The sequence below is a fragment of the Tympanuchus pallidicinctus genome, unplaced genomic scaffold (genome assembly GCF_026119805.1).
Source record: "Tympanuchus pallidicinctus isolate F22 unplaced genomic scaffold, pur_lepc_1.0 scaffold6, whole genome shotgun sequence".
Classification (NCBI taxonomy): Eukaryota; Metazoa; Chordata; class Aves; order Galliformes; family Phasianidae; genus Tympanuchus; species Tympanuchus pallidicinctus.
In genome coordinates, this window is record NW_026294780.1 from 21,372,618 (window position 1) to 21,390,884 (window position 18,267).

The 18,267-nt window shown below is 44.6% G+C and overlaps 1 protein-coding gene and 1 long non-coding RNA gene across 9 annotated transcripts in view; one reads left to right on the forward strand and one right to left on the reverse strand.

Annotated features, from left to right (window-relative positions):
* Nucleotides 1–7,756, reverse strand: part of FARP1 (FERM, ARH/RhoGEF and pleckstrin domain protein 1) — a 202,393-nt gene extending 194,637 nt beyond the window's left edge. For all 8 annotated transcript variants that reach the window (XM_052705860.1, XM_052705858.1, XM_052705857.1 and 5 more), the window contains exon 1: nucleotides 7,488–7,756. The gene's annotated coding sequence lies outside the window, so the exon portion shown is untranslated. The remainder of the gene's footprint in view (nucleotides 1–7,487) is intronic.
* Nucleotides 1–18,267, forward strand: part of LOC128071612 (uncharacterized) — a 679,004-nt gene that overhangs the window by 373,893 nt on the left and 286,844 nt on the right. The window lies entirely within an intron of this gene.

Consider the following 18,267-nt stretch of genomic DNA (forward strand, 5'->3'; position numbering starts at 1 on the left):
CACAGTCAACAAACACTAGAGCTAGCTAAGGTTAGTTTCTAACAGCCCAATGCTTTTCTCACAACTGCTGCGGCATCACCAGCCCTTCCTCACCCCTTTCCTGACACCGTCCCCTCTTCTTACTGCACATTTAGGGGATGAGAAATCGCCACCTACGTGCCTCCTGGGAAATTCTTCTCTTCCAAGTTCACTTCTGACACACTCACTCAGGCAAACTGACCCCATGTCATTGGAACTGTTCCAATTGCAACTTATTTCTCAATTCAAATATTATTAGCAAACGCAGAGCTGTGAGCAGGACTTCATTACAGTGCCTTCTAAAACCCTTCTGATATTCACATGGCAGAGCTGCTTGCCCTTCTCTCCACCAGAATACCATCACGCCATCTGCTATCTCTTATTTATTTATTTGCTACTGAGAAACTGCCAGGATATTTTCTGCTACCTTCAGGTTCAATATTTATAGAATCATATAATCATTAGTGATCACAAATTTTAGGAACCCTCTCCTTTCTGCTCATTTTCTATTTCTCTTCGTGGGTTCTAGTAGTTTCTTTTTCCTGGTACTGACAATTACACTCAACATTTCAAAGGACACCAGGGGAAAAAATGGCTCTGCCATCAGAACATGAAATAATTTTGTTTTACACATTGCATCAATTAATTTAGCTAAACTGTAAAAAAAAAAAAAATAAATAAAAAAAAAGAAAAGAAAAAAATAAGAAAAAAAAGCTAATAAACACTGGTTACAACAGCGCAGTCATAGAGCTGGCCTTCTGACATGCATATAGCAATGCCTCAGTTCAAAACTGCAACAAAAACATTAACTTTTAGCATCTTCAAGGTAAATATGCCTAACAAACACAGTAGTAAACAGATTTTCAGGATGAATTTCCATGAAGACTAGAGCTGAAGTCTCCGAACAAAGATTGCAGATTGCCTCCATGGAGGTTATTCTTGCAGGTCCACATGAACTGCAATGCACTCCAGCTACTTGGTACATGAAGTTACACACACCTCCCAAACCTCTGAAAGGTCCAAGAACTGAAACTCCCTCCCACGCTTTCCCATTAAGATTTGCCACATTGTTAAGGGTCTAAACGCTAACTGGAAAATGAGAAAACTCTTCTGGACGGGGAAAAAAAAAACAGTAATTTCTGCAGACTCTTACTTTTACAAGATCTTTACCTTTCCTTCTAGCCTTGATTCAGAAAATAACCACAGGCAGGACAAACGAAACAAATCATGCTTTTCCTTAATCTGAAAAGGACATTGCTATTATACACCACAGCAAGAGCTGGCCAGACCCTTCCCAGTTGTAACCACTGTTATTGCAATCATAAGACTGCAGAGAATTAACAAAATAAAGCCAAGCCAAAATCATTTCACCCTGATGGCATGCCGCAAGTGGCAGCAAACTCCTGGATAACTCATGGCAGGGTGAAAGAGAAATGAGAGGAAGGAAAGAACAGAAGGCTATCGATCTCCTCCACCCAAACACACCTGTGTTGCCTTCCCACCATCACATGAAGAGCACAGCGGCAGGAGAGGCTACAGATACCTGCTGTGTTCCTAGCAGTGGGAAGACTGGCTCCAACAGGGCAGGGAGCAGTACCCCCACAGCCTCTCTTATCCTCTTTAGAAGAGGTTTATTTTTACAACTCATTTTCAGTTACATATTAATGTCACGGAAAATAACTCCCGTATTACTCAGCCTTAAAGCCTGCTCAGAATTCCTACCCCTCTTTGTGTAAGACTGCTAGAAACTCACCTCAGAAAGGAAAAAGGCCACTACGAAAAACATACTCGCCATTTCATATTATTTAACAGCAGCCTTCCCCTCCCCTGAACTTTCAGGCCAGAATCACCACCACATAAATCTGCCAAACAGGACACCTCATTATTTCAACGTGTGCAAGCAAAGCGATAGGGAGTTTCACAGTAAAACTGATAAGGAGAGACATAAAAGACTAATGAGCAGGCTGCCTGCTCCACTGCTGGGCTAGCCAAGGTCCCCCAGAGCACCTTTGGTGTTGTTCCATTGGGAGACAGACACTGGGACATGACCAAAAATAACATTTGGAGATGTATGGGAGAAATGAACACAAGGTCTGCAGCTCAGCCGTTTAATCCAGGCATGGAAAGAAATTATATGAGAGAGGATAATCAGCAGAAAAAAACACGTGATGTAGAGCAGAAAGAGCCAATTAAATGTACACAGGTTACTGAGCAGTACGACCCTCCTTGTGCTGTTTGATCACCAGCCCAGTGCCACATCTCCTGCTGAAATAAACTGACAAATCTCTTCGTGACCTGTGCCTGTGGTACAGGTGACTGGAAATAAGAGTCCCTGGCTAAGGAGAGACAGTGCTGAAGAGTCTCAAAAGGAGGACATATATGAAGAGCTGCTCAGGTCCCTGGGTGTGCTCAGAGGAACTGAAGGGAGGCCTAATGGTGGCTGCAGCTTCTCACAGGGAGCAGAGCAGCAGCGCTGAGCTCTGCTTTGTGACAACAACAGGGCCTGAGGGAACGGCATGGAGCTGTCAGGGGAGGGAGGCTGGGGGTCAGGGAAAGGGGTTGCACCACAGGGTGGTGGGCATGGAACGGGATGCACAGGGCTGTGGGCACGGCCCTGAATGCCGGTGTTCACAGAGCGTTTGGACACTGCTTCCGGACATTTGGGTGGTGCTGGACGGAGCCAGGAGCTGGACTCCATGATCCTTATGGGTCCCTTCTGTCTAGAGATACTTTGGGATTCTATGAATGACCACGGTCAGTGAGCATCAGTCAGCCAGTAGGGCCCACTGTACATTGGGAGCAGTGGTGCAGAAAGCCCAGCAGTGGCCTGAAAGAGCAGCAGACTCTGGGAGGGAGAAGGGCGCACCTGAAACTTGGTGATGTTTGCACTCCTGATAGGTTCTCCAGCTGACCCAGAAAAAAAACTGCACCTGACAAGCCAGCTTCCCCAGCAGCCTGCCCTAGAGAATGATCCTATTTGCTGTGGTCTGCATTAGAAGGAAGCTGTTGCTTCAAGTAGGAATGGCTTGCTCTAACATCTCAGTTAAAAAAGCCACAGCTTTCCCTCAGACTGAGCCACCCGAGCAGCATATCTCTACAGGATTTCAGTAAGAAAATGTGCAGGACGGAATGACACTTTGGGTTGTCCAGTCACCCTGCAAGCTCCACACCCTTACTTTGGCCCCAAAACAAAGCCGGCATATTTGGAAGGTACCTAGGACTTAAATTATTCTTAACATCACTACTTCTTTTAGAAATCTTGTACCACAGGATAGCATCATCTGGCTTTGATGCTAAGGTAGCAGGAAAAAAATATATATATATGTATATACTTATACTTAATGGCAAGCATGAGAACAGTGCATAGGCAAGGCACCACAGGTAAGGAAAACAGCAACAGGTTTTGCAGTGGGCTTCAGCACAACACCCACTTTGTAACCTGGGATAGAAAACCCAAGCAGCAAACACATTGCCTTACACTAACATACCAGCCAGCCCTGCACCAGTTCCTCACACCCAGCAACAAACATGCACTGTGCAGCCACCTTCTGCCATGAATCTCAGTATCCGAACTCCGTGACTTGAGATTGATGCTCTTTGTTCCACTCTACGTAGCAGCGCCAGAACAGATGCTTAACTTCCAAGGGCTTGTTACGAGAATCATGATTCCCTCTGAGATCAACAGAAAACAGTCTGCTGGCACCTTCACCAACTTCACCAACAAGGCTTCATTTTATTTGAATAGCAACAGAGCCACCATTCTTTTTCACTAAGCCCTTTTTTGAACACCCAAACATTAAAAGTAATTTCCACAACTTACACATCCAGATTTAAAAAGTCACTTCATACTCCATCTCTCAAATCCCCCCAAAAGGTACCTCATATTTTCCTCTCTCCTAATATTTAATCAACTTCATTTCATTACAGACAAGCCTTAAGAGCTCATAATGCTGCAATTGATTACAAACAAGATAGCACCCACATCTGACAAGGCTGACCTAATTGTCTGTCTCGTCTACATTTCTGCAGGGCAAATTTACTGACATTTTGTGCAAATTCAAAGCTGGCTGAGCCCAATGACCTTTAATACCTCTGTAATTAGTCTTCTCCGCCTTCACAACCAGAAAAGCAGTCGCCCCTTTTGTCCCCCTAAGTCAGCAGTCCAGCTGTAAACTACAAACTTCACAGCCTACTCAGCACCTACAGTCAGTCAAGCATTCGCAAAAACAACAAAACCCACTGTAGAAAGTACACAAACTGTGACCTTTCAAGGTCATGGAATCAGGTCTGGAAAGGCCCTTTTCAGACAAGCACACCAGTTTCCAAAAGAAGAAACAGAACTGGTGAGGCAAGTCGGTGGACAAAGTCAATAAACAGGATTTTTATACTGCTTTCCTAAAAGTAAAAATAATAAAAAAATAATTTAAAAAAAAAAAAAACAAAAACAATGTACTGAGAGGAAGTTCCAAAAGTAATGCCTTCTATTTATCTACAGCAGATATACAATAACACTCTTTGATAGAGCAAATTATCCACTGCAAAACACCATTTTTCAACACAGCACCTTTAGCTAAGTATACCATGCTCATAAACATCTGCACCAGTGCAGGTGACCCACTATAGCTGGCCCCACTGCTGACATGCACCACCCAGCGCCTCACTGTGCTCATACCCACTGGCTGGGCTCCAGAAATACTCAGCAAGTGTCAGTGAATGTCAGCAGGTGCCACTTATTCCCTTATGGGGGAAATATGGAGACCCCCCCCTTTGCTTCATATGCGCTTGGAGGCACTCAAGGCCAGGTTGGACGGGCCTTGGGCAGCCTGATCTGGAGGGTGGCAGCCCTGACCACAGCAGGGTGTTGGAACTGGGTGGGCTTTGAGGTCCCTTCCAACCTAAGCCATTCCGTGCTTCTATGAACAACGAGGGAACATGCACAGGCAGCTGGCAACTTACAGGAAATTCTTCAGCCCATTGCCATTCCTCAAGTTTCTCTGCCCACTGGCCAAATTTTCACTGCAAGCACTGACAACAAGACGGTCCAGTGGCACACCTTCTCCATTTTCCTGCTCCAGCAGATTCCAGCCCGGGAGTCAGTGCATTTTACAGAACTGCAGTGGTTGGAAGGGAAGACCTCTAACGCACTGAGTCCAATCCCCTGCTAAAGCAGGTCCCTACCAGCACAGGAGAGTGCCCAGGTGGCTCTTGAGTATCATCAGAGAAGGTGACTCCACAAGTACCCTGGGAGGCTTGTTCCAGAGGGTAAACTCCTAGAAATGTCAGCCCAAGAGGAAGCCAATGACTTAATGCAAAGATATTTCAAGTCAAAGAGTGCAGCTCCATCACAGAACATATATAACCTACAAAGCTGCCAGCACTGGCAGCCTCATGTTCAGCAGCATCAAGAATTTTTGCGGTTTCTTTTTTTAATTAAATGCTAGTTCTCATCATATATGAATTTCTTCAGCAAAGGCTTGCATTTTTTCTTATGTTAATCTCAATTCAGCAGGGAAAATTTACTGAACGGTTCTATACATTTACAATCCTCTGTCTGAATTTTAATGCAGAAATACATCTCCTAGAGCAAGTCTTTTCTTACTTAAACCATCACACTTAAATGGCAGATCCCCTTCGGTCGTTCATCATCTATGATTTTCTTTTACAAAATTTGGTTACAAATAGCCAGTTTTAGGACACTGATTACACAACAACTGATGAACTGTGTCAGCTTCAGAAATAAAGGGATTTCCGATCTGACATGCAGCCACTGAGCAGAAGTCAGGCTCTGGTGCTACACTTTCAGTCTCCCACCAATTCCTGACATCTTGAAGTTGTATGTTGCTGTGTGTGTCAAACATCCTGCCCTCATTAATAAACTCTAATTTATTTGGCTTACTCAAGAAAACAGTGTAGAAGAAGAACACCATTTCAGTGGCGTTCATAAGGCTGTGCAAAAAACAAGCAGAAAAATGCAGTTTCCTGACCCCTTCCTATGAAGATGGCAGCTGCCCTGGTGCCAACAACTCGTTCCATAGCTAAATCTGAGCTTCAGTCTGCAGGGAAAAGAAGAACTCAGTGTTTGGGTGAACACAGCATCATTTAAACTTTCAGAAATAGCAGTCAGAACTTGACATTCACATATAAACCCTAACCCTTGCTGTTTCCAAAGGAAAGGAAGGGGCTGCACCATCCCTGTGGCAGCACTCAGCAGGAAGGCCATGGGGATCCCGGCCCATAGCCATATCCTTGCAGGTGGGACTCAGTGACTGGAACATGCACTCACACACACATACACAGTGGATTCAATGCTTTCCTTCCGGCTTCTGGATGGCTCTGCCCTGCTCATGAGCCGGACACCACATTCATCAGTACAGAGAGGAGGGAAGAATGAAATAATTATTAAGAAAGAAGAAGAAAAAAAAAAAAGGAGAAAGATCTTAATTCAGAAGAATGTTTGGGACTTCGCTTACATTTGGGGCTTTGGTTAACCGGGCTGCTGCAAAGCGTTATTGTGGTTGGCCCAGCTCCAGGATCAACTGCTCTCTGTGTGCACAGACTGGAAGCAGCACCCGGAGCGAGAGTCAAAGTATCCTGGGGACAGCAACAGCCAGGGCCGAGCCACTCTGCTCCTCTGCAGTGATCGCTTCCCACTCTGCAGAGACAGAACGCTGCTCTGCAGGAATGCCCACGAGGAGGGCTGGAACTGAGGAGAGTTAGGCAGCGCGTTTCATTTATTTCATGCCAGCAACCGAGCAAATCTGGCAACTTGGGGGGGGAAAAAAAAAAAAAAAAAAAAAAAAGCTCCACAGAGTTTGCGTATGCTTAAAAACAAAACAAAAAAAAAAAAAAAAGTAGTGGCAAAAAAGATAAGGCCTACTACAGGCAAGCTGCCGCTCTGGAAATAAACTTCTGTCTGCTCACAACTCTCCTGCCGGCTCCTCAGCCCGCACACGAGGCCACGGCGGAGGCGTCGCGGAGCCCCGGCAGCGGGCTGTGACCCGCAGAGGGCAGCGGCCCCCAGGCGGCCGCTACCGGCCCCGCCGCTCGGGGAAGCGGGGCAGCGGCTCCTGTCCAGAAAGCGCTCGCGCTGCCCCCCGCCCCGAGGGGGGCTCCGCCGGCGGTGCCGCCTCTCCGCCTCTCTCGGCCGGGAAGCCAGCCGCCGGGAGCGGAGGAGCGGCCAGAGGGAAGCGCAGGCTGCCCCTGGGGCTCCGGCTCCCGGCTCAGGAGCCGACAAAAGGCACCGCGCCGCCCGCCCCCGCTGCCCCGAGGCCGGCCGCAGTCCGGACAGCGGGCGGCTGCCTCTCTGCGCGGTGCCGCCCCGCGGCTTACGGCGCTAATGGGATTACGCCGGGCCGAGCGGAGCCCGCCCGCTGTCACCGCCCGGGGAGGGTCGCTCCCCCTCGCCCGCCCGCTCCGCAGCCCCCACCGTGCTGCCCGCCCGGCCCCATTGTTCGCAGTGCCGTCCTTACCGTGCGCGGGGTTGGGGCTGCCGGCTCTCCTCGCTGCGGCTGTTGCAGGGGCAGTGGCGCTCGGCCGCCGGAGGTCCGAGCCATTAAAAGCTCCGCGGGGAGGAGGAGGAGGAGAAGGCGGCGGCGGCGGCGGGTGAAGGAGGGCGGCGGGGGGCTGGAGGGAGCAGGGTCGCCATGTCCGGCTTCCAGCGCGGGGAGTCCACCCGGCCGGGCGCGGAGGAGCGAGGCGGCTGCCGCCCGCGGACCGGGGAAGCGGGAACTGGACGCCGGGCAGCACGACCGCGCCTCCCCTAACCCTGCCCCCTCCCGGAGGGGGAGCCGCGGGCGGGAGGAGGCGGCCAACAGCCCCCTCCAGCGTTCACAGGAGGCGGATCGCAGTGGTCGCCCGTCTCGGCGATACCCACGGCGAAGGGAGCCGAGCGCCGCCGCCCGGATACCTGGCGGCCGTTGGGGGCCGGAACAGCGCCCACCGCCGCGCGGGGCACCTCCCGCCTAGGGGCGACTGTGAGAGGCGGGCAGTCAGGGCAGGGTCCGCCCTCCCGCCCCGTGGAAGCAGGGCATGTGGCTGCCCCTTTCTGTGTCTAGGGGGACCGTGCGGATACGGGGACACGGTGCCCAGTAGGGAGGTTGCTCCTATTGCTCTGAGAGCCGGCTCTCACTTCGTTCATCGCTAGGTGACGGCAATTCCCCGGACAGAATTCAACAAGTGGCAGCAGCAGGCTGGGTGTCAAGGGCTGCCTCTCAAAAACGTTCATGCATTCATCTCCTCAGAGAAGTGCTAGAGCTATGGCTAAAAGGCTCCCGAAACACTGAGGAGAATCCCTTAAAACACCACTATCCATTTGTTTAACTTAAACCTTAGGAAGTGCTTCTTTGGGGGGCGGGGAGAGGAGAGGTGATCTTTCCTGTCTTTTACTCAGCATTATTTTCTCAAAGAAGTCTGGAGAGATAGAGCACAGCAATGAGCAGCACAGGGGCCTTACAGGTTCTCTCAGTGACTTGGGAGGGAGCAGTGAACTGAGTATGTATTCATAAAGTAACCCTTCCTCAGCATTCAGCATCTAAGCATAGAATCGTATAATCACAGAATGGCCAGGGTTGGAAGGGACCTCAAGGATCATGAATCTCCAACCCCCCTGCCACTTGCAGGGCCACCAACCTCCCCATTTAATACTAGACCAGGCTGCCCAGGGCCCCATCCAACCTGGCCTTGAACACCTCCAGGGACAGGGCATGCACAACCTCTCTGGGCAGCCTGTTCCAGCACCTCACCACTCTCTCTGTGAAGAACTCAAAAAGAAAATGCATCATTTGAGGAACCCAATACGAGAACGCCACAAACAGTTTCTCCTTTAAGCTGTGCCTTTGCTTTATGCTCCAAAGACAAATTCTTCTACTGTCAACAGCAGTGCTTCTGTGCACAAACACCCCACTACAGACACGTTGGTGTATCTGCAGGGATGTACCAAAAAACCTTCTGGGAGCCATTTCTTTGGTCAGCTCCCAGACCTTAACTGAAGCACACAGGGAACTGACTAAAAAGCTGGAAATTGTCCTTAGTTGTCAACACTTGATAAGCGAGTAACTGCTGTTATTCTCCCCAGACCTTTTCCACACAAAATAGTGATCTGTCTGTACAAAACCAAGATGAAAAGCCACATGGTCATCCAAACAACATGAACGGGGATTAAGAACACAGATGCAAGCTTTGCTTTTTCCAAACACTTATTTTGTCAGGAGCTTTAACTACTAATGAAGGTGCAGTTAGGGTAAGAATGTTAATGCAAGGGCCAACAACAGCATTAAGAATTTGCTGGTGCTTTTTATGTAGGCTTCCCAATCACCAATGTCTCATTCACACCTAACGCAGAGTTGTTGTAATCAAATTAATGAGGTTATCTTCAATGCCTACCAAGTCTCAGTGACCTCGAAACTTTTCTCAGTATTAAACAGAAGTAATGCGCTGCCTTGCAGCTACTGGTCATTCATTACTGAGCTCCAAAAAAAGCAACAGCAACAGCTTTTACTGAACGGTAATCTTACTGAGGCATCAAAAATGGTCACAGGTTGGCCACTTCTCCAGGAGACACATCAGGTTTATTTAGTTAACTCTCAATTCTTGAGTCTTCCGAAAGAACAGAGCACAATTAATGGCCGACATCTAAACATCTAAAGATATCAAGAATCTACTCTCTCTCACTGTTCACACAGTCAGTCATAAAGGCATCTTCACCCATCTGTTCCCATTGATGCTCTCTACAATTCTAAGCAGCACTTTTTCTCTAAAAGGGATTTCTCTTTTGTAAATGACACATGGCCAGCAGCTTGTATACTTCCAAAAAGCATTAATTGCTGCTGTTAGATTCCTGTACTACATAGGGTCACATTGTTTCCACGTTGAATGAGGCATGGAATTTGTTGAGACATCAAATAAATAGGATCATTTGAGAGAGACAGCATGTGTTCTTTTTGAAAAGTGGCTGAATTTAGAAAAATGATTCTAATTAGGTCAATTTTTTGAAAGAAAAAATAAGCTCTGTCTGCATGCACTGACACTAAAGAACTGGAACTGGATTTCAGATTAACCAAAACCAAATGGGCACCATTGTTCAAGTCTGCTTTACCCATGGAGCGGAAAAGAAGACATTGCTTGAAAGGGTTCTGTCATCTTGAGAACCTCTGTGCCTCCTGCCTGTTTCCCTGTTAAGGAAGAAATAGCAACAGCTGTGCTGGAATGCAGGTAACTGCTCTTGGGAAAGCTTTCACATCTTACAGTTATCTTTCACTGAAATTTTATCCTATTTGCTGCAAGGTTCTAGAAGGCATCTGTGTACAAAGTCAATCATGGCAGAATACTTTCCATAATCTCACTTTTTTTCCTGACATGTGATAACTTGTTTGCCTTTCTGTGTACTTTGTCAGACCAAATTACTGGACTTAACGCCTGAGTATGTGGATTAAGTTCTTTGGTATGGTTTACACTAATGTCAGAGAATGGTCTTTCTGGCCTTAATATCTGTTTTGTAAACTACTTCAAAAATATGTTGAGTTCAAATATTTATCTCTGTTTTATTAGGCAGAGAAGCTGAGATGTTGCCCTAATAGAAATGTATTTCGTCTACTTCTTTTGTCCATGTAGTTCTTTTTTTCATAAACATTCCACAGATGTTTTCCCTGGAGCTTGAAATCTTGTTTCAAAGACCCTTTCAACAAATACTTTTGCTCTAGATTTATCAGTATGTTCTGGTCTAAGTGTGGTTTGTGGCTCAATCTTGTAAACCTAAGGCACTGATCGGTATGTTTTAGGCCTTCTTTCATATGCCTTAATGTTAGCTCTCATAACATTGGCATGTATCTGTGTCAGTGAGTTGTGATACCTCACATGTCTTTGCTAATTTAGTTGAAGAGCACGGCAGAATTCTCCATGCAAATCCTTCAGTATTATTTCACCATTATCTTTATTAAGTTTTCCCCCACCTCATTATTTTTTGTTTAGGATATATTTGTGTTACAGTCTTCAGTTAAGATGATCAAACCACTCGATTTTCTGGTAGGGCTACTAATGTTGGACTGACACATCTTCTTGCTTCTGCATCAGAATTTAACACCTAACTACAGCTAGAAGCAGTGATAATTAACAACTATATAGTCCTAGCAGTAGAACGTATCTTAACTTTAGGGGAAAAACAAAGGGAATTGAAAACTAACCCACACTAAAAGACCTGTTGCCAAATAGTAAAGGAGTCCATTACCATCCTCAAACGTTAGGAATTTCGTTAGGTGAAATACTCAACCATTAAATAGAAGTGACTGAAGTACTAACAGCCCACTACGACCACATTTTGTTTACTTCCTGCTCCTATAGGACTGTGAATTAAAAGAGAGCTTTTCAAGGCTAAATGCAAGTTTCCCAAGACCTCAAGAACTTATATAAGAGAGCCTTTGCATATCAAGCTAGCAGAACAAGCCCCACTTCCTAACTTCATTATTGCTGTACAACATCACCTTTGTTACACATCATCATGTTTACCTTGTGTTGTCCAATGCATTTGTGTTTCAGGATGAACACGTTTGTTACATTAGCTGCTTCTATGCACTAAGGTGATCATCAGTGAGTCAATAGATGAATCATCCCTGAAGCTTCCGAGCTAACAAGTTCACTGGAAATTAATGAACAACTTCTGCTTACTTCGTGCTTGCTTTTTCATTTCTGTGCGTACAAGAGGAAAAGAAAGGCTTATTTTTTCAGTAACACTGGAAATTCTGAAACATTTGTTAACAGACAAAGATGTCAAAGTACTACGATGGAAATAAAAACATTAAGAAAATAATCTATTATATTTGTCTGTAAAATGATATTTTTCAAGACACATGTATCAGACCATTTAAGAAAATATAAGCCAAGAAAATGCAAATTGAAAAAAACTAATTGAAGATACTTTTGCTATTTGTATTCAGGTTTCCTCTCCTAAAATCCATTTTCACCCTTTCTCCCAAAAGAAGGAAAAGAGAACACTTCCAGGACAAAATATGTATCCCTCCCCTGCAATGATTCCCATCAGAAGCAACATATACCTCTTCTGTCATGGTAAGGAGAGAGAGAACGGAAAGAGAAAACATTTGCAGATGGGAAATGATTTCGTGTGTTAAATAAAAATACTGCTAACAAGGAGCTGGCCCCTTCACCCAGTGCTTTGAGCCCACACTGCAAGGTGCTGTGCAGAAGCGATTCTGCTTCTGGACGTGGCTTTTAGAAACCAAACAACCTCATCCATCTTTCAGTTCTTTTTTTGAGAAGAAAACCGAATCTATCTGAAAACAGAATGTCTGTTAATAATTCAGAGTTTGAGGTAGAACTCCCTGAATCATGGCTCATTTCCTTCCAGAGCTTTTGTCATTTTGGACAGAGCAAGCTTGGTAAAAGGTTTGTATGTGGGAAGGTGGTGGTTTCCAGAAAGACTTGTGCAACTAAATTCATTAAATGATTCTGAGACCTTTTAGCACTGTGACGAAGAAGAACCATCTCGGTATCTGGGCTGATATAAGCAAACAAAGCTCTAAAATAGAGAAAACAATGCTGTTTCTGCAGCCCCTCAGAATTTATGCCATGAGCAATCGCAGCTGAAGAGTACTCATATATATAAAAACTGGAAGAACACAGAACAATAAACATGGCTCGTAGCATTATTAAAGGTTCCCATGACAGTAATAACCCTCTTGCTCTCCACTTCCCCCTCCATCTCTCTGCCAGTATTTTTACTGTGACTTTCTGCAGGTGAATACATCTGGAACGCTGCGGTATGTCTGAATAAATCCTCCTGGGACAGTGTGGGAACCTTATCTCATGCACCATCACATCCTGGATTTCTCATGGCCCTTTTCTAACTTCGTATTGGACAACAGGCATTTCGTTTTCACATCAGCTACTTACAACAGGTAACTTAATTACCATCTTATCCATCATCCTATTCTTCTGCTTTCACTTTTAGAACACTGAAATTTGGCTGGAGGGAGTAACTGCGAAACCTGTCAGGGCAAACATCCGCTCACTGTCTGATTTTGCTATCTCAGAATGCAGGCTCTGGAATTAGCCAATTCCTCCAAATGTCAGAGCAGACGCAGCCTCTGCTGAGGGCAGTAATTTATTTGCTTCTCAACTGAGATGTGCGCCAGAGTGAAGGGAAACAAGACCGTTAGCTTCTATTTGGGTTTAATTTCGTTAACGAAATTCCTTCTTCAAAAGGAATCCTTGAAACTTTCTGTGCAGAAAATGAAAGGTACTCAATAATTTATAGAAACAGTATTTTACTGCAGACAGCCTAGCAAGATCTGCATAATTTATGTTTAATAAAATCAAGTAATCAAATGATTACAGACTTGGAAAGCATTTATTTTCCTGCTTTTTTCCTCTTATCCGCTGCAGTTATTTTTTTGGTAAGTAGAATTCCAACAGACCACAGAATCATGGGCTCGAAGGGACCTCTGGAGATCATGGAGTCCAACCCTCCCTGCTAAAGCACGCTAGGGTAGGGTGTAAACAACGTAACTGTTCTAAATAAAAGCAGAATTAAGACTAAAAGATACGAAGCATCAGTTCCACCAACAAGGAAAACTTCAATGGTTGTGTACTTTCTGCAGTAGCGTACTTTTGATTTGGGAAGGAAGAGTTTCCTTAATGTTCAAGTGGATTAAGTCTCTCCTTTTTCTCGCATGAAGCTCCCATCAATTTGCAGGCAGTGATACACGCAGAATTGTTTTCCGTGTTCCTCCCTGTACAAATGTCCCCACTGGTCAACCACTGCAAAGACTGCACTTCGCCTGTTCAGCGCACATGGCAGCGTGGGCTCTTCCCATGATCTGGAAACAGATGTGATGATTGCTGGCTTATTCCCAAGGTTGTGAAGCTGGCAGGTGAACAGAGATGCTTTCCGTACGATCTCTTAGTTTTCTGAGATGCAGGATACAGGCAAGGATGTTTTCCCCATGCCCAACTGTTCCACTCCATTTAAATATTTGTAATTCATGACCATCGCTTCCAGTTATTGATGATTTTCCTGCTGTATTTCAGAGAAAAAGATCTCTTGTGTCTATTGTTACAGTTTTCTCAGTGAGTGGTCTGTATACCCCATGTCTTCATTCCTGCCACTGTTACAGCGCTCCATATCTTTTCAGTTTATTGTAAAGTTTTCCACTTTGTAATTATCTGTAATATGAGATTCATTATTTGCTGGGACAATGAAGTACAGAAGCTTATCATTTTTGCTTTACGGCAATCTTTAAGACAAATTTGATCTCAGAAAAAAAAAAGAAATCTTAATTTCCTGTGGTGATTGTTTGCTATATTCAGTTGAATTAAGAAGATAATTAAAAAAGAAAGAAAGAAAGAAAGAAAAAATCCTATTCTTTTAGATACCAGATTTCAAAATGAGTTTAATACATAACCAGATTGAATTTACTGCTGAAATAGGGCAGGCTTCACCAGAATAGTTCCCAGGAAATGTCTTAATGTGCCAGGAGTTTTAATAATAGCCTGCACTAAATTTAACTGGTTCTTTATACTAAAGATGCCTATCATCTCATGCCTTTACATTCCAAAGCACATTCTTTCCTTTGATATTTCTAATTGCTTCACCACTGTCTGGTTAGCTCATTCCCTCCGCAGACTCCCTGTGGTTGCTGACAGCTCTGGCACTGCACATCTGCACTGTGCCCTATCTCCCTCTGGCACTGGAGAGGAAACCCTAATCCCTGCTTCCTGCTGTAATGTTTCCTCCTGAAGAGGCAGGCCGGTAACAGAGAAGCTGTTTTCATAGAACTGCACTGACATTAAAACTATTTAATCTTCTACCAGGGGAAGGCAGAGAGCCTCGCTGCATGCCTTGCTTTCTGCTGCACTTTGATCCCTGTGCAGGTTACTTACTAAAATTCAGTATTTCACGTTTGCACTCTTAAATGCCTGAAAAAACCCCACATATGAGCTTCTCGAAAACAGTGCAGGGGAAAAAGGTCAGAACATTTCATTATGCTTTTATTTGATTAAGTATTTCTCCTTTGTCTCTTGTTTAGAAGCCGTGTAATGCTCCGCACTGCCAAGATGAGAAAGCAATTTTTTTCCTTTCCTGGCCCCACAGCAAGTGTCTACATGAACATCAGCACTGAAATATACTTTGTATAAAGTGATTCCTACCTTACCTGATCACATATGACCTGTTTGAAGATATGTTTCTCTATCAAAAAGTTCTGAAAACACAGAGAAGAGCTTTGGAGGCATACAGAGATTCTGTGCAACCAAAACTACAGGGGGGAAAAGTGAGGGCAGGAATGCAGTAATGAAGGATGATTGCAAATGGCTGTGGGAGCCTGAGGGAGAAAACAAGGGGCATGGGATAAGTGTAGAGCAAGCCTCCCCCTGGCGTGCTTACCCTGCTCCTGACAGCCCATGATTTATGGACTTGCTGAGGAAAGAGTTTCCTTGGGATGCCTTACTTGATGAGCTGACAACCCTGACAGAGCTGCCCCAGTTCTCCAGTTAAATTTCTAGACACACCCATCAGAAATCACTTTCACACATTATTTGCAACAGTTGAAAACATCCTCATACATCATTTGGGCACCCAGTTGTGGAGAAATGTTGAATTCCCTATTCACCCACTTCCATATGTTCATAAGAGTGTAGATGCACACACCACATCCCTTGCAGTTGTCACCTTTTCAACGTGAACATCCCTTATTTCCTTAGGGTCACTCCAGATGGGTGGCACTGCGAATGGATGAAACTTCTCCCCTCTTTCTTAACTTTTGTCTCCTTTTCCATGCGTTGGCATCAGCATTGAATCCAAACACAATGCCAAGTTGCACAGTCAGTCGTACAGCTCAGTCTGCAATGGGAAAGAAAGAGGAGTTCTTATGAGGAAAATCAGCCTAAAGTGCAGTGGTGCACTTTTCCCAACCAGAGCAATCATTCTTTTCCACCATAATTACGGTATTACCAGAGAAATTTAGGATTCAGGGGAAAACTAATCTTGATTCTTTTTTTAGATGATCCAATAAACACTTGGTTGTGTTTTGAAGTTAGAGAAGATATTTAGGTGCCTAAACCTCTCAGTTTGCCCGCAAAGTTCAGGTGATTTGTTGTTAGGAAGTTGATTTTTAAGGAAGATATTTGAATTCTTAGTATCTGTTTCATAAGGGAAAACATCAGCAACTGTGCTGGGGAAGAAGACCAGACCTACAAAACACGGCTTGAAACAGAGCATCTTTTCTATTGGGATAGCAAGGGCTTGGGCCTAGCAGGCCAAACACCGCAGACGAGATGGCTTTTGTCTTGCCTCACTTTTCAGCCATCTGCTGCTTCTACATCAGGTCATATAAAAAGTTATTAAATGTTTATCTCAGAAAAAAGAAGTTACAGTGGGCAACCACTCTGTTTTACATTCATCACGAGTGATGAATGGAGTGCAGGTCCTGCAGGTTTAGGCTAGGCCATTTCAGTGCTGATTCAGGTGTTTCTGGGTTTTTGGTTGTTTTTTTTTTCAGAGCCATAAATATTAGTTATCCCTTTCTACCTTTCCTCTTGAAATGTACATTCTTATTACACTCTGCTACCCCCAGCAGTGTTTGCAAGCTTTTGCTCATTGTAAGGACAGAAACCCACACTTCAGGTTTCAATATGCAGCCCCAGGCACCCATCCGTTAGCTGCAGTTCCTTTCTTTCTCTCTTTTTCTTTCTCCATGCCTGCAAATACCACCCGAGACAAACCACCTGTCCTGTGCACACCGTCTTTAAGCAGGAGTTAAAGTTAACAGCTTCCTGTAGAACGGCCCTGGTAAGAGAAACCTTCCCTAACCGGGGATGTTAAAGCAGTAAACTCCCCTAGCGTAGTGCACAGCTCTCTGATACTCAGCTGCATCGTCTCCACCTGCTGGCCAGAAGAAATTCGAGCTGGAGCACAGAACTCACTTCAACCTAACTGTTGATACGGCCTCACTTTAGAAAATTTTGGCGTGGCATCTTTTACTATGCTTTTTTTTCCCATTTAGGAATACCTAAACAGACAACTTCTTGGTGATATTTTTTACCCAAAATAACAGTGACAACACGTCTCCACAGTAAAAACATCTCTTGGTGTTTTATTCTCAGTAGGCATTTTTAAATGGTGATACGGCACAATTAAAATAATTCTGGCAAGGTCACCTTCCCCATTTCAAGATACTGTGTTACAATCACAGTTTTCACAGGTTGAAATCCAAACTGTGGGTTTTAGTTAAAGCTTTTCTTTTTTTTTTTCCTGGAAAATTACCATTTGTTTTTTAAGTAGTGAATGAACTGAATATCAAACATCTGTTAATTTACACCAATCCTATCGCCTCAGGATAGGATCCTACAGTTATTAAAGAACAGTGTTTTAACAGCGTGCATTACACATAAGAAACGTACTTCAGATATATTAAAAAAAACATGAAACCAAACCTTTCTATTGCTACTTCAAAAATAAGCAGTCCCACAATCAATCAACGCAAAAAGAGTAGGTTAGAGAGATACCCTCCTCCCTTTCCTTCCTTCTACCCTCCCACAGAAGCTGGTGAGTAGTGCTGACAGTGTGTCCAAAATGAGAGATGGGCAAGGACCTCCTGTGTCACCCTGGCTGAAGTCAAACCCAGTTTCCTGCGCTCACTACTCAGGAGTTCTTCAGTTTTCACCCATGGGTAATCCTCCCCTTGGGAGTGTCTGCCAGCACGTATTCATCCATCCTTTTCTGGAAGATGCAGGAAGAATTTGTTGTAACAATCCAGCATACCATTTTAGCAACTGGTGTTGAACCTCCTGTGCTAAAAGCAACACATGGCACCATGCACTTCAAGAAAAACTCAAAACCCAGCCCAACCAACCAATTAAAAAACGAACCCCTAAACCAACCAATGAAAAATCCTTAAGGCATTAGCTACTGTTAAATTTTTATTAGCTAACGTTAAGCAAGCAAAACTCTCTTACAAATGTTATGCTTAGTTATGTTTAAAACAAGAGTGGTACCAGTACTTAACTCAAAGGATCCACTGATTTCATGGTTTAGCAGCTGCAAAAATTTGCTGGACCTGAAGAAAAGTCACAACCTATTGAGTGAGAACGCAAAATCACAAACAAAACAGACTGAAACGTATTGGTCCTTTCTTCACTTCTTGAAATCATATGGAGGAAATTACCTTACAGTCCTGAGCGAGTGACAGAACAGTTGTGACAGAGGCTGTAGGAACAGTCTCCTCAGGCAGAAGCTGTCATTTT